This window comes from Saccopteryx bilineata, chromosome 5 (assembly GCF_036850765.1).
Source record: "Saccopteryx bilineata isolate mSacBil1 chromosome 5, mSacBil1_pri_phased_curated, whole genome shotgun sequence".
Classification (NCBI taxonomy): domain Eukaryota; kingdom Metazoa; phylum Chordata; class Mammalia; order Chiroptera; family Emballonuridae; genus Saccopteryx; species Saccopteryx bilineata.
The window spans coordinates 226,055,722-226,076,659 of record NC_089494.1 but is presented as its reverse complement, the minus strand read 5'-3'; the positions used below and the strand labels follow the sequence as shown (position 1 = coordinate 226,076,659).

At 42.3% G+C, this 20,938-nt stretch overlaps 1 protein-coding gene across 4 annotated transcripts in view; it reads left to right on the top strand.

The window, feature by feature from the left end:
- Positions 1-20,938, top strand: part of CRACD (capping protein inhibiting regulator of actin dynamics) — a 277,681-nt gene that overhangs the window by 130,640 nt on the left and 126,103 nt on the right. For all 4 annotated transcript variants that reach the window (XM_066279323.1, XM_066279320.1, XM_066279321.1 and 1 more), the window contains exon 2: positions 5,635-5,784. The gene's annotated coding sequence lies outside the window, so the exon portion shown is untranslated. The remainder of the gene's footprint in view (positions 1-5,634; positions 5,785-20,938) is intronic.

The following is a 20,938-nucleotide window of genomic DNA, read 5'->3' as shown; positions in this document are numbered from 1 at the left end:
TCTTAATTTTTTGAGGAACTGCCATACCGTTTTCCATTGGTGGCTGTACCAGTTTACATTACCATCAGCAGTAAATGAGCATTCTTCTTTTCTGGAGACTTAATTTTAAAATGTTTTGCTGGCCCTGGCTGGTTGGCTCAGCGGTAGAGCGTCGGCCTGGCGTGCGGGGGACCCGGGTTCGATTCCTGGTCAGGGCACATAAGAGAAGCGCCCATTTGTTTCTCCACCCCCCCCTTCTTCCTCTCTGTCTCTCTCTTCCCCTCCCGCAGCCAAGGCTCCATTGGAGCAAAGATGGCCCGGGTGCTGGGGATGGCTCCTTGGCCTCTGCCCCAGGTGCTAGAGTGGCTCTGGTCGTGGCAGAGCGACGCCCCAGAGGGGCAGAGCATCACCCCCTGGTGGGCAGAGCATCGCCCCTGGTGGGTGTGCCGAGTGGATCCCGGTCGGGCTCATGCGGGAGTCTGTCTGACTGTCTCTCCCCGTTTCCAGCTTCAGAAAAATACAAAAAAAAAAAGTTTTGCTAATCACATTGGCTTTATAGTGTTGTTAGTTGCCCTTTTAAAGCACAATATGACTTAGAATTAAGTTCACTCCTAATAATGATGTAAATCAGTATTTCAGTTTTTCATTTTTTTGTTTTTCTTTTTAATATTTTATCTATTGATTTTAGAGAGAGGAGAGAGAGAAAGTTGGGGCAGAATCAGGAAACATCAGCTCATAGTAGTTGCTTCCCATATGTGCCTTGACCAGGCAAGCCTGGGATTATGAACCAGCGACCTCAGCATTCCAGGTGATGCTTTATCCACTGCGCCACCACAGGTCAGGCCAGATAGTCTTAATGACAGTTTCATATCTTGGGAGCTGATGGCTTGTCAAGTATTAGGTCAACATTGTTTTAACCTCATAATGAGGCTAACTGACAAAGAGCTCATCAAGATTCTGGAAACTTTGCAACATTCCCCTGTTTATTTCGGTTACTTTTTATTTGTTTCTCTGTAAAGAATAAAATCAAAACAGACTCTGTGCTTGTCTTTGGGAGGAGCAGCAGGGGAACTGAGGAGACAATCTGTCTGAAATCAGTGTGAGGAGAATTTTAGGTCATAAAGTTGAAATGAAAAGCTTTGGCTCTGCTTTAGAGGACCTGCTAAGGGCATATCAGTGTTACTAGTCTTTTTCAAAGCACCGACTTTTGCCTCTGTTGATTTTTCTCGACGTTTGGTGGTTTTCTGGTTCATCTGTTTCTACCCTGATTGTTATTTACTTCCTCTTCCTTTCTTTGGATGTATTTCTCTGTTTCTCTTATTCCTTGAGATGGATATAGAAATGTTTGATTTGCAACCTTTTTAAAAACCTTTTTAAAATAAGCTACATTGCCTTATTTTTTGTTTGTCATCACTTCATTGCTTAATTCAAAAAAAGTTTTTCCAATTATTCTTGTGATTTATTTTTTGACCCATATTATTTTGATGAGTGCTTAATTTTCAAACATTTGAGGATTCTCTGATTATCAATTTTGTATTAATTCTAAGCTCAACTGAAAACAAACTGTGCTATGTGTCAATTTATCAATCAAGGTGCTGTGACAATTCAATGTAGAAGAGAACTTTTTCTCAACTAATGCTGCTGAAACAAGTGAGGGGGAAATTAACCTCTTACCCCTACCTGATTCCACACACAAAAATTAATTTGAGATAGATCATAGACCTAAGTGTAAAGCTAAAACTATAAAACTTCTAGAAAAAAAAAAGTAGGAAAATCTTCTAGACTTTGAGGTAGGCAAAGATTTCTTAAAGGATACCCAAAGCAGAATGTCCTTTTCTTTACATAAAGAAAAAAATGATAATTTAGGGCTCATGAATATTAAAAGCATCTGTTCATCAAAAGACTGTTAGGGCCCTGGCTGGTTGGCTCAGCGGTAGAGCGTCGGCCTGGCGTGCGGGGGACCCGGGTTCGATTCCTGGTCAGGGCACACAGAAGCGCCCATCTGCTTCTCCACCCCTCCCCCTCTCCTTCCTCTCTGTCTCTCTCTTCCCCTCTCACAGCCAAGGCTCCATTGGAGCAGAGTTGGCCCGGGCGCTCAGGATGGCTCCATGGCCTCTGCCTCAGGTGCTAGAATGGCTCTGGTTGCAACAGAGTGACGCCCCAGGTGGGCAGAGCATCGCCCCCTGATGGGCATGCTGGGTGGATCCCGGTCAGGCACATGTGGGAATCTGTCTGACTGCCTCCATTTCCAACTTCAGAAAAACAAAAAAAAAGACTGTTAGAAATTGAAAAGGCAAACCACAGACTGGGAGAAAATAAATATAACACATATATCTAACAAAAGATATATCAATATATAAAGAACTATAAATCAATAATTAAAACCCTATAGTTTAAAAAAATGGACCAAATATTTCAACAGACATTACACAAAGAAGTATATGAAAAGCTGTCATCATTAGTCACCAGAGAAATGAATATCAAAACCTTACATGAGAGGCCCTGGCCGGTTGGCTCAGCGGTAGAGCGTCAGCCTGGCGTGCAGGGGACCCGGGTTTGATTCCCGGCCAGGGCACATAGGAGAAGCGCCCATTTGCTTTTCCACCCCCCCCTTCCTCTCTGTCTCTCTCTTCCCCTCCCGCAGCCAAGGCTCCATTGGAGCAAAGATGGCCCGGGCGCTGGGGATGGCTCCTTGGCCTCTGCCCCAGGCGTTAGAGTGGCTCTGGTAGCGGCAGACCATCGCCCCCTGGTGGGCAGAGCGTCGCCCCCTGGTGGGCAGACCATCGCCCCCTGGTGGGCAGAGCTTCGCCCCTGGTGGGCGTGCCGGGTGGATCCCAGTCGGGCGCATGCAGGAGTCTGTCTGACTGTCGCTCCCCGTTTCCAGCTTCAGAAAAATACTAAAAAAAAAAAAAAAACAAACCTTACATGAGAATGGCTCAGACTAAAATCTTCTCATAGCAAAGCTGACATGACAGTGTAAACTAGAACGGTATGACTGATGAGAGTATATGATGATACAGCCATTTTAGAAAAATATTTGACAGTCTCTTATAAAGTTAAATGTTTATCAATCCTATAACCCAGCAGTTCCACTCCTAAGTATTTACCCAAGAGAAATAAAAATATATGTTCACAAGTAGATTTGTACAAGAATATTTACAGTAGCTTTATCCATAGTAACCCTCAAATGGAAACAACCCAATTTCTATCCATAGGTGAATATGTAATAAGTTGTGGTATTTTCATACAATGGACTGTTTAGACTATTTATTTCTCAGGAATAAAGAGGAGTTAAACTGTTGATATACTCCGCAGTGCAGCTGAGTCTCAGAGACATGCTGAGTGAACTAAGCCAGACACGAGAGGACATACTATGTGAGCCCATCTGTCAGAAGGTCAGGAGCAGGCAGAATTAATCTACGGTAATAGAAATGAGAGCAGTGGCCCTGGACAGATAGCTCAGTTGGGTAGAGCATTATCCATTGGTTAGAGCATCGTCCAGAACAGAGGTTACTGGTTTGATCCCTGGGCACATACAGGAACAGATTGATGTTCCTGTCTCTCTCTCTCTCTCTTTCTCCCCCTTCCCCTCTCTCTCTAAAATCAATAAAATAAACATTAAGAAACAAAGAAATTAGAGCAGTGATTGTCTTTGAGATGTGGGGAGAGATGGAAGGGAGCATGGGGGAACTTTCTGGAGTGATGGAAATGCTCTATATTTTCATTTTGTTGACAGTTACACAGTTGGATTGCTTTATAAAAATGTATCAGTGGTACACTTTAGAGAATTATATGTTTTACTGTATGTAAATTTTTCCTCAATTAAAAAAAAAGATACTTTTTTTTGCAATTTCCTGTGAATCTGTATTATTTCAAAATCATAAATTCAAAAAAATACACTATGATTTCCATAAACTTACTTTATGACTCACATGTGGTTAATTCTGTGTTTCATGTCTACCATAATGTTTCATATATAGTCACCATTGGTGGGTACTGTATTCTATATCGATTACTGTGGTTGAGTTTGTTCATTGCATTGTTCAAATCTTTTGTATCCTTAATTTTGGGGGGCTTCTGCTGTGAGTTAAAATATTTTACAGTCTTTATAACTTTGAAAATATTAATTATAGTTATTTCAAAGACCATGTTCTATAACTCTATTTGGGTCATATCTGGGTCTGTTTTTATCGTCTCTTTCGCTCTTGAACCCATGCCCTGTATACCTAGTAATTGTTGGTTGAATGCAGACGTTTTGTGTAAAGAGTTATAAATACTCCTCCAGAGGCCACTTTTGCTTCTGATAGGCAGTTATAGTAGGGTAGACTCCTTAATCCAGTGAGGGACTAAACTGATTTCAGGCGCAGTTCTGGTGTTATTTTAGGCTTTCATGGTAGGGGTAGTCCTTCAGGGGTCCTAACTAAAAGCAAGGATTATTTACCTGGTCTTTTCAATTCTTTGTGCTGGGTCTTGAACTCTAATATCAATTCCTTCAACACTGTGAAGCTGCTCAAAGCTCTGTTTAACTCCCCAGCTTCTTGGCGCTGCTTTCCGCTTCATTTACCCAATGTATCAATTAGCAAGTGCTTAGAGAGGCAGAATGTCCAGCTCGCTCCTTGGCGTGCCCCTTCTCTTCAGGGATCCTCAGTCTGCCAGAAGGCTGGCTCACTGTCTGTGCCTCTGAGCAGCTGCTTTCTACTGTGATTCTCAGCAGTTCTGCCAGTAGGTGTTTCAGAAGAAAAGTGGAACCATGACTTGCCTTAGTTGTTTTTTTTTCTGCTTCTCCCTAAGATCTTGGCCTCTCATGACCTGGCTGCCTTCATAACGCTCCAGTGTCCTTAAACAGATTTTTTAAATAATTTCTGTCTGGCTTCTCTAGTTGTGTTCAATGGGAAGGTGACGAACTGGTACAAGCTAATCAATCCTCAGAGCCAGAATGGGGATTCCTTCTCTAAATCCACGCGGTGATTTCCCCGCACGAGCCAGCCAACCACTGTCATCCTGAGATTAGAACTGATTTCCTCCTGTACCATTGCCCCAGAAAGTTGTGTTCATTTCCTGGGTTTTGTAATGGGCATAGTTGAGTATCGGATTGTTGCTCAGACATTTCCACCTCCATTCCAGTTAAATTCTAGAGTCGCTACATCACAGTTTTCATTCTGGCATATTTAGAAAGAATTGTGCACACCTACCCAGACGGAGCCCTCGTTCACCTAGTTAACTCTGGGATTGGCATTTGAATAAAAAGGTGCCTTTGATATCTCTGGGGGAAGAAGTAATCTAATGATTACAGCCTTTGCTTCTCCTGGGTTGAATTTGTGTCTTCCTGCTCCTTGAATTTTAGCTAAACTGTCATGCAGAATAAGTGTGAGAATTCTGTCTGTAAAAAGGATGGGAGCCTCAGTATTCATGGTTATGATTCTTTTAGTCCCTTCAAAAGTGAAAACATTTATAATAAGTGTTATTAAAGCCCTAGAATAAATTTAGACTAAGGAATTCAAATGTAATATTGCTGACTTTAATTGGAAATCTCAGTGAAAAACTCTTTTGTACTGATTTCTGCCATACAATGGAAAAGAGCTTCATTTCGAATGCATTCCCAGAGAGGATTGAAGATATAAACCTCTTGATATTTTGTTTTGTTTTTTTGAACAGTTGACAAGAGCAGCGAGTCCCAGGCTTTCTCGAAATGTACCTTGTTTTCTGGCACACTTACCACTGAAGGTCAATTCTCCTTCTCTTTTTAACCTGAAGAAAATTTTGGTGGAGAGCTACCCAACAAGGAAAGGACGTGTGGCTATTAAGGTAAGAAAGTTATTCGTTTAGAGCAAGGGTGGTCAACCTTTTCATACCTACCGCCCACTTTTGTATCTCTGTTAGTAGTAAAATTTTCTAACCACCCACCGGTTCCACAGTAATGGTGATTTATAAAGTAGGGAAGTAACTTTACTTTATAAAATTTATAAAGCAGAGTTACAGCAAGTTAAAGCATATACTAATAATTACTTACCAAGTACTTTATGTCGGATTTTCGCTGAGTTTGGCAGAATAAATCTTTATAAAACAACTTACTATAGTTAACTCTATCTTTTTATTTACACTTTGGTTGCTCCGCTACCGCCCACCATGAAAGCTGGAACGCCCACTAGTGGGCGGTAGGGACCAGGTTGACTACCACTGGTTGACTACCTCTGGTGGGGAATGGAGGGAAATAGCTTATAGAAGAAATACTAAGGAGTATTTCCTTTATTGTGAGTAGAACTCTAGAAAGGGATAGTACGCCTTTCTCTAAAAACCAAGTTAAAAGATTCTTGTCACTGTTGAGCTTCTAATTCTAGATTTAATTCTCAGCGCTTCTACCACCAGCGGAGTAAACTTGGACAAAAATTACTTCAATTCTCTGAGCCTCAGTTCTTTCATCTTAAAGGAAAATTTTGTATGAAAATGTTTTGCAGATGGAAGAAAGTAATATAAAAACGTAATTATCATTGTTTATTGTTTTGCTGCTGTTATAAAAGTCTGTGGACTAGTTGGTGGCCTCGTGTCTCACGGTGTGTTTGGACCATGGAGCTTGGTGCTATGGATCCGGGAACTTTGTCTTGTTCCCACCTGCCTCCCCTCTGGGAACAGCATCAAACCATTCTTTTGGTGGCAGACATCTGCTAACTACTCGTGGAAGTTAGGGGAAAGGACAGAAGTAGAAGACAAGATCAGTAATGTATTAGTTATTATGGCAGGCATTGGTTAATGAAAAATAAATGATGGAGTTTTAAAAATTCCTGTTGAGCACATATTAGACCTGGTGCCATTCTGGATGCTTGTTCCCTCTGGAGCTTATGTTTGAATGTGGAGAGAGACAGATAATAAGGAGTGCACATAATAGAGAAATAAGCATGTTACTAGGATATTAGAAGCCAATTAGAACATGGGAAAAAGAAATGGTAGAGCTGAGTAGGAGGATTTGGGAGTGCTGGGTGGAGCGGGAGTCCAGAGTGCAGTTTTAAATGGAGTGGCCAGGGTGGGCAAGGGGCTCACTGAGGAAGGACAGGAAGTCAGGGGCCAGCCCTGGGCCCGTTCCAGGCAGAAGCAGCTGATGCAGAGGCCCTCGGTGCAGACAGAAGGCCAGGCTTCTGGGGCGGATTAAATAGGAAGGAAAGTATTGGCAGGTGAGTTTAAAAAGGCACTATTGACTCTCAAATAAATAATGTCATTTCCTTGTGTTAGATACGTAAGAAAAGTTACCTTGTTTTCTTTCTGTCTACCTGGTTTATTCTTAGTGTGTTTCGTTCTACGATTAAAACAGGTGAGTGTGCACACACACACTAAATAAATTACAAAACAGCCACTGTATTAATAGTGTCCTAGGACTACTGTAGCAAACAACACAAACGGGACCATAGAGCTTAAAACAACAGAAATTTATTGTCTCAGTTTTGCAGGTTTGAAGTCCAAAGTCAAGGTAGGGAGGTGGCTGTCGGCTCTTGGCATTCCTTGTTTATGGCTGCATCACTTCAGTCTCTGCCTCTCTTGTCACATGGCCTTTCCCTGTGTGTTTGTCTCTTCATGGCTGTCTTCTCTCCTTGTAAAGGTAGCAGACTCACTGGATTAAGGGCCTACCTACTTCAGCACAACCTCACTTTGACTATTATATCTGCCACAACCCTGTATGTTCTGGAGATTAGGACGTCAGTATATCTTTTGGGTGAACACAACTCAACCCATAACAACCACTTTAAGTAATAAACAATAAGTATTACCATCTTACAAGTGGAGACACAGGCTCAGAAGACTTAAACGACATGCCCAAGGTCGGATTCAGTAAGCACGAGAGCCAGGTCAGTGCAATTCTTCCATGCGCCACCATGGCAGTGGTGTGAGGAGGGAGGGGCTGGGGGATCGCTGTGGCTCAGGACAGGAACTGCACACGCGCAACACTGCAGCCCCTGTCCATGTGGTACTGCCTACTCTGAACACGGCTCAAAATCGATGCTCAATTCCAGCCTTCCTATCAGGGCAACAGATGCCCCTTCCACCACCCACTCCCCATTCTGCATTTCATTCCTTAGCACGACAAACATGGGAAACAGATGCTTCCCCCCCCCTTTAGGAATTTTTCCAGAAAAATAATAGGGCAGTGTCTGTGGCGTGTGAACATTTTGTGACAGGACCACATGTTTTATTTTCCCCCTCACACAACATAGGAAAAAATATATGGCTCTCTGAGTCAGTTGAATAGAGCAGTAGAAATAGGGGATTTTGAAAGCTTTGAATATGTGTTGCTTTCTTTCAAATTGATGTTTAGAGAAGTGGAAACGGGGTTTGGGGAGGGGGGGACATCGACTTGTTGTTCCACTTATTTATGCATTCATTGGTTGATTCTTGTATGTGCCCTAACTGGGGGGTCTAACCTGCAGCTTTGGCGTTTTGGGATGACGCAGCTTTAACTAACTGACCTGCCTGGCCAGGGCCTCTCATTATATTTAATAATTCCTCTTGACGTGAAATTCGTCTAGCCATTTGTGAGCCAGAAATCAACCCCAGAGCCTGATTATAGGCGTAGCCTTGAGGAATTCACCTGAGAAAAGGAAGAGCATGGCAGGACCTAACTGAATACTTCTCCTGAGCACAGTGACGAGTGACGTCCCTGGGCCAGGTCGGAGGTGGATGCCGCCGCCAGAGGCTGTGATCCCAGAGGAAATGCCTCAAGCTGGGGCAAGGAAAGCAAATGCTTAAAGCCTAAGCCTTGGGTTTGGGAGATGAGATAAATCCTTGGGGAAAAAAGGTCATAATATCAGAACTGGAAAGTTCAGAGCTCTATGGAGAAGTCGAGTGGAAGACGAACTGAAGGATTCTGAAAATCGGGTGAGGGGTGGAGGCCTGTTTGTCCGCGGCCCTGACTGCACAGGGTGGGGGTGGGGGCGGTGTTGGGTAAAACTGGGCAGTCCCCTACCAGCTTTTCCCAAATTTGGTTGGTTGCCATTATTTGTTGTTGTTACATAGTTTTATAGTTTCTTTTCAAGGCCCCTTCTTTTCATCTCTATTCTCAATCTGTTTTCATCCCCCCCTAAGTTCTTGGGCTTCTCTTTCCACTTAACAGCTGACCGCTTTGGATCTGTGTGTTGAAGCATATGTTCCTCTCAGTATCAAAAGGAAGGAAAAAAGCTGCCTCTCTTCCAAGGATGCTTCTTCTCTTTGTTGAAATTGATTTTTTCATTTTTTGATCTTGAAAGTGTGTGGAAAGAGCAAGGTCTTTGTGTTTTTCTATTGAATGAAAGGGGCCTCCAGTCGTCCGATATCACCACCACTCCCCAGAGCAAGGCTGGATCCCGAGAGTCTGCCGGGGGCGCACGGTCCAGCAAACACAGGGGCACCCCATCGACTTTTGATTATCTAGCCAGCACTTTGTGACGACAGATAACCAGTTGCTGCTGCTGCTAACTGTGAGCGGCCAAGCAAGCCAGGGGTCACTGATTTGAATTACTTCCCAGCTATAGTCATTCTGGGAAAATACCAGGCTTTTTACAGGAAAGACCAAAAGGTAACAAATATTAGAGTTTAGAAACCTATTTCATCTCTCTTATCACTGTGGAGGAGGAATAAAATCCTCCTTATTTCCCAGTAGTAGTAGGTTGTTGAGCAATGAGACATAGTTAGGCCTTTAGTTAGAAAATATTTTGATATAAAATATGTATTAAATTTTTTTCTTCAGGTGAAACTCATATAACATGAAATTAACCATTTGAAAGTTGAATGATTCATTGGCATTTAATACATTCATAATATTGTACAACCCAAATATCCCCAAACATTTTTATCACCCCCAAATAAAACACCGTACCCAAAGTTGCTCCCCACTTTTCCTTCCTCTCAGTGACCCTGGCAACCACCAATCTGCTTTCTGTTCCTATGGATTTACCTGTTCTGGCTATTTTATATTAATGGAATCAAGCATGGCCCTGTTGTATCGGAACAGCGAGATACAGACCTCTTGCCACACACACAATTAAGTAGCCAAATTAAGGAATCTTTAATTAATGCCGGCGTGACCGCATGGAGACCTAAATCGTTCAAATCAATGCATCCCTGAACACAGTTCTGGGCTAACTTTTAAGGACAACGTTACATACTGATTGAGGAGTGGGGAGGAGGGGAAGCATAGCAGTAGGACACAGCAGTGAAACAAGCTTGCTTACAATGTTTATCTGTAGGATTAATTCAGGGAGAAACATTCTGAGAACACCTGCAACCTTGCAAAGCTAGCCCAAGGCCACAGTCTGGGAGGCCAGCCTCAAGGCCAGGAATAGGGAGTCTTCTTAGAAAAGTAAGTCCTGCTAAAAGTCTCTTTGTTTTAGAGAAAGTAAGTTCTGCTAAGACTTATTCATGCTAAGGGCCTTTCTTTTCTATATTTCAGCTCTGGCCAGTTAGCTTAGTTGGTTAAGAGTGTGGTCCTGAAATGACAAGGTTGCAGGTTTGATCCCTGGTCAGGACACACCCAGGAAGCAGGCAAAGAATGCACAACTGAGTGGAACAATGGATCAATGGATGAACGCCCCCCCCCCCCCCATCTTCCTTACTCTCTGTCTTTCTAAGAGTCAATAAAAATTAAGCCTTGGCCAGATAGGCCAGCTGGTTGGAGTGTTGTTCTGGAGCATGGAAATTGCCAGTTCGATTCCTCAGTCAGGACATGTATAGGAGCAGCCAATTTTCATGTCTCTCTCTCTCTCCCTGCCTCTCTCTCTCAAAAACAAACAAACAAAAAAAAAAGCAACAACAATCACTATCTGATTCCCTATGTTGCATGAGAGATTTATTTTTCATTTCAGTCTTCTCTTACGGGAGTATTGGCATCTCTCTAATTAGAACCTCCAAGAAGAAAACCTCTTCAGGAATACCTGTGTAAAGCCAGTAGTCGTGGCCACCATCACAGCCGCCTGGCCCATGCAGGTTCGCATTAGATTCGGACAGACGGTAATGAAACAACAGAACCAAGAACTGGTGGGCCATTACCTTTATTCCTGCTCGCAACCAGCAGGCAAGAAAATACACACAGCAGGAAAACACTTCCCTTTCCATTCAGGGCTCCCAAAGGCACTGACTTTCTCTGGTTTCTCCTAGAATCAAAGGTCTCATTAGCCTCACTCAGTCCCCTCTACATGCCTCCATTTTTGCTGCCTCCTCCTCTAACCACCTTTCTCTCCTGGAACAACATGGTCTCTCCTCTCTGCAACAATGTAGTCTCCTCCAAAATGGCCTCCTAGCTCCTCCTTTTAAAATTTTTCCGCAGGACAACCCCCTTCTCCAGCACACATTAGCATAACCAAGCCCCTTCCCAAGCATGAAGGCAATCAGCCACCCCACATGGTCAGCACCATTTTTAATAAAAGCAAGCAAAACCAAATACCACAAATATTACAAACTTATTTGCCCAACAACCTGCTTCAGGTTTGTTGCTGGTGCGTTCTCTTCGTGAGACAAATGGCAGTTTAGAATTGAATTAGTTTGCAGGGATATGAAGAATTCAACTTTACCTAGTGCCCTTTCTATCCTGAGACTCAGCCTCCTCCCGGACCTTCTCCCCCCACCTCCAGTTTATGTCATTGTCTAGTGGTCTGAACATCAGTTTATCCCATCATCCAGATGAACCTGTAATTGATATTTTGGCATTGGGATAGCTGGAGATTATATTGCTAGCTTAAGCAACAAAGCATGGTTCCCCCCCTAGGGAGTTAAATGATACCAGCCGTTGAAGATGAAAATTTGAGAAATACTTTACACTCTCATCTCTTGGGGAGGCTGATCACCCCCCCCCCTCTTCTCTTCTCTCCCCGGTGAAATAGAGGCTGCTCAGGGCGGGCTCTGCTATGCAGACGGCGGAGGCCTGAAATGAGAGTCCTCTCTCCATCTGCCAGACGTAACCCAAGAAGAGCTGCACAGATGAAGCTGGCAGAGAAATGGCGAACTGGATGGCAAACAAGGTTCTGAGGGGACCAAAATTCTAGTTAAATCCTTTTGCAGGAGCACAAGAGCCTGTTGGTCTAAGAGTGCAAAACCCAAGAATTAATTGGTGCAGTGCTAGTAGGTTCAGCCAGCACAACCTCTGTGAGTCTTTTTAGACCCCCTGGGAGTGTTATTAACATGGACTATGGCCCGACAGTTACATATAGGACAAATTATGGCTTGTCGCCTTCAAATGGTAATTATCAGGTACTGTATTATGTGCCAGGTGTGACTTAATCACCAACTATCTGCTCCAAAATACCTCTTCCAGGAGCCAGAAAAAAATAGCACCTTGAGCGTAATTAGTGGGTTTGACAACAGCTGCAGAGTGAAGGGGGGTGGGGTGTTTTTGTTGATTCCTTTTCCCTCTCTCCCTCCTGTCTTCCCTCCTTCTCTTCTCCCTTTCTTCGTTAGCATGCATGGAGCTTGTTAAGTGCCAGACACCTTGAGAAGGGTTAAGGATATGCAGTAAGACCCTGGCACCCAGGAGCCTGGGTCACTCGCTCCTTCCTATTCTCTGTCTACTGCATTATGTTCTGCTGTTACACAGAGCTGTAGTTGTGTACTTGTCTGTCTCCCAGAGTAGGAAGTAGCTTTGAAAGGCCAGAGTCCTTCCTGCCTGTGAGTGTTGGATCCAGCATTGACTGAGCAGAACTTTATTGAATTGAATCCAGATATGTAAACAGATAACCGGATAAAATGTGATTAGTGATATTCGAGAGAGTTTTACGCGGAGTGCTGGGAGGCACAAAGGGCAGAGCAAACAACAGCCGGAAGGAGCCAGGGGCCTCCCAGAGGCGTCATTTGAGCTGTCTTGAAAGATGAGAAGGTGTTTGCCAGACAAGCAAGGGTGGCGCACAATCTCCAGAGGTCACAGGAGTGGTTTTTTTGGGGGGGGGCCTTTGATCCCCTGAATCCTGCCCTTTCTTTAATGAAACTTCAGGAAATAACTGCTTGATTCGCCAGTAGCTTTGGATCAAGCCCAGAGACAATATATGCATCTCTTCCAAAAACTCTTTTCCTTCCTTGTTTCTTCTAGGGGCTGAAAGCCCCTCCCACACCAAAACATTCTATTGGATTCTTTACCCTTAGAATACCATCTATTTGAACCTTCCTTTTCCTTATTGAAGTAAATGGAAAAACAATTGTATGTCCTCGTCTGAACTGGTTCAAGTGGAGCCAAGATTTCACTGCGGAGAGGAGGACGCCTTTTCCCTCTTTCCCGGCTAGGTTCTTCGGCTGGCCTAGTGATTGAACTGACAGAAAGCAGATTAACCGGAGGAAGGCACATGTAGTTTTGCACACACAGGAGCCCCACAGAGACTTGAGAGGCTCGCAGACAGTCAGGCACTGGAGGCTTCTGTGCCATCCTGAGCTCAGGAGAAGGGGTCGGGTGTGGGACTTCAGGGGGAGGGAAGTGGTTCATGGGAAGATGGGAAGAGCAAATGTTTGGTGAACAAACATTTGCCATGCCACGCAGATACATCTCTTTGATACATGTTTCCCTGGTTACAGCGTTCCTGCTGGTACAGGCCCTATCCCAGTTCTCTTAGGGCAGGGGTCCCCAAACTTTTTAACAGGGGACCAATTCACTGTCCCTCAGACCATTAGAGGGCCAGACTATAAAAAAAACTATGAACAAATCCCTATGCACACTGCACAGATCTTATTTTAAAGTAAAAAAAACCCAAAATGGGAACAAATACAATATTTAAAATAAAGAACAAGTAAATTTAAATCAACCAACTGACCAGTATTTCAATGGGAACTATGCTCCTCTCACTGACCACCAATGAAAGAGGTGCCCCTTCCGGAAGTGCGGTGGGGGCCGGATAAATGGCCTCAGGGGGCCGCATGTGGCCCGCGGGCCGTAGTTTGGGGACCCCTGTCTTAGGGAAAACAAGGGGAAGGGAAAGCTCTCCTTCAGTCTGCTGGGCCTTGATTGTCTTCCGCTGGAAATAACCCACGTGCCAGGTTGGTGCATTCTGGGGCTCGGGGTGGGGGGGGGCTGCCCAAGTCCTGTCGACTTCTGCGACCCCCTCACTGTTTCTCTAAGCGTGCCCTGAGGCTCTCGCACACCAAGGCCCTGCGCTGGGCTCTGGGCTTACAGAGAACCAACTGTGAGATCGTTTCTGCTCCCAGGGAGGCTAAATTGACACCAAACAGAAGCTGATGGCAGCACAGCTCCTGCACCATTCACTGTTAAAGCAAAGACTTTTGGTTACATCCACGCACACAGAATTGTCATTGAAACGTTTTTAAACAGATGACTCTACTTCTGAACTGAAAGTTCAGAGGTCCAAGGAATCGTGAAAAAAGCTATACTTACCACAGAAAGATTTACCAGGACAAGGAAAAAATCATTTTCAGTCTGAACTTTATTGGATGCATATTTTAAGGAACCTTAGAAAGTCCATTCCATGCAGGAAAATACTCCCAAAAGGAGCATTTAAGACTGAACTTAAATTTTATACTAAATATCTGGTTATATACACTTATGTATTTCAAAAGCATCTGTGTATCATTTTATTTTTATTTATTTGTGATAAATATTGGTGTTTTGTGGGATTTAATTTTCTAGAACTGGAAGCCCCATTTAGAATTCTGATTATCACACAGAAAACTATGTGGTTTATTGAGGCTTGTCTGGCTTTCCTCACGTTGGTCCGGAGTGGGCCAGTACCTGTAATAGGTAGGATTGCTCACCCTGCTGCTGTGGTTTGAGGATGCCCTCCCTCTCCTCTCTCTCTCTTTCTCTCTCTCTCTCTCTCTCTCTCTCTCTCTCTCTCTGTCTCTCTCTGTCATGAGCCTAGTTCCTAAAGGACAAATTCAAATGCCAGCTCTTTCATAATTCATTCTCTGACATCGATCACTTAAATCCTTAAACCATTGTTTCCTTAGGTAGGTGCCGTGAACAGTAATTCCTAGAAATGTTAAAAGATAGTCCTTAAAATGTTGACGGGCCTGACCAGGCGGTGGCGCAGTGGATAGAGCGTCAGACTGGGATGCAGAGGACCCAGGTTCAAGACCCCAAGGTTGCCAGCTTGAGCGCGGCCTCATCTGGTTTGAGCAAAAGCCCACCAGCTTGAACCCAAGGTCGCTGGCTCGAGCAAGGGGTTACTCGGTCTGCTGAAGGCCCACGGTCAAGGCACATATGAGAAAGCAATCAATGAACAACTAAGGTGTCGCAACACGCAACAAAAAACTAATGATTGATGCTTCTCATCTCTCCGTTCCTGTCTGTCTATCCCTCTCTCTCTCTGGCTCTGTAAAAAAAAAAAAAAAAAAAAAAAAAAAAAAAAAAAAAAAATGTTGATGGACCGGTTTAAACAAAGGTAAACAAGATTCTTCATTAGAGGACTTCTCAAACTGTAGGCATTGTGAAGGATATGTAGTGAAGAAAGCTCCCCAAAATTGTTTGAACTCAGAAACCTGGGAAATTTTTTTCAGGGTGTATATCAGTTTCCTGTTTGCTGCTATAACAACTTACCATAAAGTTAGTGGCTCGAAACAACACAATTTTATTATTGCATAGTTTTGGAGGTCAGAAGTCTAAAATGAGTCAGCAGGGCGAGGTTCCTTAGACACTGAGGTGAGCATCCCTTTCCTTGCCTTCTCCAGCCTCTGGGGGCAACTGCTTTCCTTGCCTGGTAGCCCCTTCCTCCACCCTCAGAGCCAGCAATGTAGTGTTTTCTAATCTCTGTTTCTCTGACCTCTGCTTCTGTCATTGCATCTCCTCCTGTGACTCCTGACATTCTTGCCACCCTTTTAAAGGGATGGTTGTGATTGCATTGGGTTTACATGTGAAATTCAGGATGATCTTCCCATCTCAACATTCTTAACTTAATCGAATCTGCAAAGTCCGTTTGCCGTAGAACGTAACATAGTCCCAGTTTCCAGGGATTAGAGAGTGGCCAGTGCGGGGCCAGTGTTCTACCTACCCCAGCATCTGTGCTCTGTAGAGGTTAGGGAAAGAAGCCCTACGTTCCTCGATGGAGATCTGGGTGGCACACCACAACCACTGCTTACAACATTATTTGTAAGGGCAAATAATTCTAAGTTGTGATACAAAACAAATACACATCTGATATACAACAGTGGATAACTGTGAACTTTTTAAATTGTTACCAGCAGCAGTCGTAACAGTAAAGATCACGACTGGCCTTCCTGAACATGAATCTGCTTAACCTCTCTTCTCTCACAGTCCCAGATATATAGTCCTTGTTTTCGCAATACTGTACATAAGACAAATCGTGTGATAGAAATGCCCATTAGGATTTTTTCCTGTCAGAGTTTTTCAAGACCTTTAAAGTCTACATAAATACGAACCTACTATACGTTGAAAGAAGAGCAAAACTCATCATTTTGTAATGAGTGTTTACTCTTTGTTCAGGTGTATTGTGCTGGCAGTCTTGCTCTTAACAACGCCATGCCCACTGACCCATAGATTTCAACTGCATGCTCCAGTGATGAGGTTAATGATGTTGTGAAGACTTATGGGAAGAGGTTGACTATGAGGAAAAGTAGAGAAATTAACAAGAGAAGAAAAGAAAGCTGACCAAGGGATAGAAAAATACCTGGAATCAATTGAGCCATGGCTGCGGGAGGGGAAGAGAAAAAGAGGGAGAAGGGGAAGGGGAAGGGGAAGGGTAGAGAAGCAGATGGTCTTCTGTGTGCCCTGTCCAGGAATTGAACCCGGGACATCCACATGCTGGGCTGACACTCTACCATTGAGCAAACCGGTCAGGGCATGAGTCATGTTTTAAAAGGCTTTGGGGAAAATAAACATAAATATTGTCCTGTGCAGAGGAAACCAAGTAACATAGGAAGGTATTTGATTTCAAATACATAGAGCGAGAAGTCTTTTTTCCTAGTCTCAATAAAAGTGAACTTTATCTTACAAAATAGAAGCATAAAAGATCTTTGAAATTCCACATAGAATTATGATGTCAGACACTAAAGGGGAGTGGTATAAGATTGATTAATACCAGCCTGCCTGTGGTGGCGCAGTGGATAAAGCATCGACGTAGAATGCTAAAGTTGCTGGTTCGAAACCCTGGGACGTGATGCTTCTTGCCCCTCCCCTCCTTCTCTCTCTCTCTCTCCCCCCCCTCCTCTCTAAAATGAATAAATAAAATCATTTAAAAAAATAAAGTCTATTTTTTTAAAAAAAGATTGGTTAATATTAGCCTCCCTTCAACAGACACAGAAAACAATGACTCATAAAACTGTGAGTTCCTCCAGGGTAGGGACAACATTTTATTAATCTTGGAGTCCCCAACCCTAGCACATAGTTTGGCATGTTGCCATCAAGTTTGTTGAACACCAAGTGAAATGATTGCAAAGTTAATCCCTTATGCACACCACAGCACTGATTCATTTAGGGAAAAGTATTTAAAAGAAACTGACAAGGGATGGGGCATATGAGAGAAGAAAGATAACAAGTGTGACATGAAGTAGACTATTGAGATTTTCAAAGGACACATCTCGAAATTTTCTTCATTCCCAAATTGTTCATTTCAGTGCATCATACAATTTTCCACTGAAAACCATATGCATTATGAGTAGAGAACAACAAAAGTATATTGAGATTCAGATGTTGATATTAAGTAATGAGAATCATTCTTCAACTAAATCGCAAATTGCTATTTCTTGTCTGCTTGCTCTTGTATACGTATTCTCAGGGAATCATTTGTAAATAATCATATTGGCAATACTAAATCAAGAGTGTTTTTAGGCTACTGTGTTTGATTTAGAAGATCAGGAGGAAGAATGTCTCTTTTTTTTTATATTCTAGTACAAGCTTATTCTCTGTCCTGGCTCTGTTGAGATTATATATTTGCTGAGAACAGATTATGATTTATGCTTATTTTTTTATCCCCAATTTGCATAGTATAATATTGTGACTTTATGGGCACTCAATAAGTAGTTGATGACTTTGATTAAATAGAAAAACATACCAGTATGAGCACATGGAATTCTATTTTTCTAAAGGATAGGCATAAAATTATTAGAAACACATTCCCATATGCAATGAACTCTATTGATGTATTTTCCCGACTCTTGGCTAACATTTCGTGATCAGAGGAATAAATTATAAAAGACAAATTGACAGATCCCATAGTAGAAAACAGTAACTGATCTCAGGCCAATCTAATAAAGGACATTTGTAAGTCAGGCCCAGGAAATTGCATTCAAGAGAAAAATTGTGGTATTCACAGCAATATGATAGTGGTAACAAATTTTAAAAAGAATAGTGAAGCTTCCAAAGCTTCAGTTCTTCAGTAATAATGGGGTTTCAGGGTACCACTAACAGAGTAATTAAGCTAAGGAAACAGCTAAGAGAGACATAAGGGGAGTCAAAATTGAAACAGGATCCATTAATGTTATAGTTTGTTTCAAAATGAGAAGTGAAAACACAGGAAAGGGATAGTTCTCTGAAAGTTGATTGACCTCCTCCAATGGTTTGAACCTCTTAGATCTGGCTAAGTCTAAATGGAGAGATGACATTTGTGTTGAGATTTTGTTGTCATAGCAATAAATTCAATAACATTAAGAGAAAGATGGAAGTAATAAATTTAGGAATTTTTAAAGGAAGAGATTTTTGTTGTGATGCTGATAAAAAGTATAAGAAAGGTATTCATTTTCATCTTTATGTTTTTGGAGGATATTTTTTGGTGAGTGATTTGGTTTCAAAGATAAGACCTGGGAAGGGAACAGGCCATGAAAAGGATGTTTTTAGTTCAAGGAGCATCTACAGCTTGCTTAGTGCAGCCACTGGGCCAGACTATGGGCGTTTCAAGGCACAAAAGGGAGCATTTTCAACACATGGCTATGATAGGAGAAAGATGCACAAATACTTCATGGTAAAATGTTGTGTAGCTCATAAAAGCTGTACAGATGACAAAGATCAAGACTTGAAAATTTACAGAAATGCGGCCTGACCTGTGGTAGCGCAGTGGATAAAGCGTCGACCTGGAAATGCTGAGGTCACCGGTTCGAAACCCTGGGCTTGCCTGGTCAAGACACATATGGGAGTTGATGCTTCCAGGTCCTCCCCCCCTTCTCTCTCTCTGTCTCTCCTCTCTCTCTCTCTCTCTCTCTCTCTCTCTCTCTCTGTCTCTTCCTCTCCTCTCTAAAATGAATAAATTAATAGAAAAAAAAGAAAAGAAAATTTACAGAAATGCAGAGAAATGAATGCTTCACTAATGTACCTGGAAAAATGTTAAGGAAGATCAAACATATGACATTGTAACATTAAGACAATTTAGATTATTCATACCACATAGGAAGAAGGATGTCAAAGGGACCTACGGGCATAAGCTAGAAAAGCACATGAATTTCAATTTTCCTAAAGAAACAGAACTTAAAATGGAAATGCGTTATACCTGGCACAGTAGGAGGATAAGATTCGGCTTTATATAAATTAAATGTTTCAAAAATAATTTTTGCCTTAGTTGTCAATACAGGATATTTTTTCTCTAATAAACAACCTCTATGAGAATAAATATCTGGACAGAATTTTGAATTACTTGGAAAACAATGCAGGAACAAAAGAATTACGATGATGATGATATAAACCTATTGCGCTATCCTAAAATACTATGAAAAAATTAGATTGTAATAACGGAATATGTATCTTTGGGTTTTAGAGAGCACTTTGAAGAGATGAAATGCGAGGGGGTTGTCAATATGGCAAGATCTAGTCTTCTTATGTATAGTTTGGGAATTGTGTTGTTCCCTCCAGGATAAACATTGACTCTCTTACTGCTAAGAAGGGAAACATCGCTGAACTCATCCTGGCCTTTCCTTTTCAGGTCTGAGAAACACCGCCAGTGTCTCTCCGGTGCAAGAGTCAGCAATTTTGATGGAAACTGTGATTCAGTGAATGTGCAGTTTTTATAGACTGTGAAATATAATCATAATTTCAGTGTTTTATTATAGGTATCACTTTGTTTCCTCCATCTCTTCCATTTTATGACATATTACCTGCATCAACTTGCTGAAAGATAAAGTGCTTCTCTTTCTCGGAAGTGGGAGATAGGGCAGACGAGACCGTGTAAGTGTGGGGTGCTTTCCTCCCCGTGTTACAAGCTTTGTGCTCATAGACTGCATGCTGTGCTTTTTTATTTCAGTCACACTTAACAAAGCCATGGCCATGGAGGAAATTAAACTTACACAGGATGTCCATAATGAGGCTCTGAGTGCCAATGTTTCAGGTATGGTACAAACTCTGAGTTGCACCTTAAAGAGACAGTAGCCATCTTTTCCCTGTTGTGTTTAGTGTACAGAAATACCTGGATTTAACCATAAATGACTTGTCCATTAACCTCCACCATCTGGGGCGCAGCCAGAGCACCCAGCAGTGAGCGAAGCAAAGCAGAGGCAGCCAGGACAGATGCCATTCATCCTCTGACTGGGGGAACCATCTTAGGCTTTCGCTCTACACTGAGAAATTCTCTAATTCTGTCGTGCTTGATTATCAGTTTCCTACTTCTGCTTCCGTTTCTCCTCAAGATATAATTGTATTGCATCTAAATTTCATAGTAATATCCCTGAAATATCAAGAACAGTGTACATTCTATTTGTTACATGACCTATTATATAAAAATTTCTATTTAAAATGCTTTTGTTTTTAAAAATTTTGATACTCATAGGGATAACATTTAGTTAGCCTTATCCTTCAATAATACCATATAAATAAGAATTATCCAAATATAATGTATTGACTGAGCCCTAACATACATCTATTTTTATTACTGCTTATCAGAACATTCCGATTTTAATTTTTCCCCCAAATTCTTTCAAATGAGTTAAATGGAAACCACCAATGACTGGATTTACCCCACCCCCTTATCTTGGCCACCATAAAAAGATATGTGTATACTAGTCCATTCTTGCTTGTTAATTTCCTGGGTGTTATATGCTTTTGTTTTATGCAGAGCAGTCTCTCTCCCTTTAA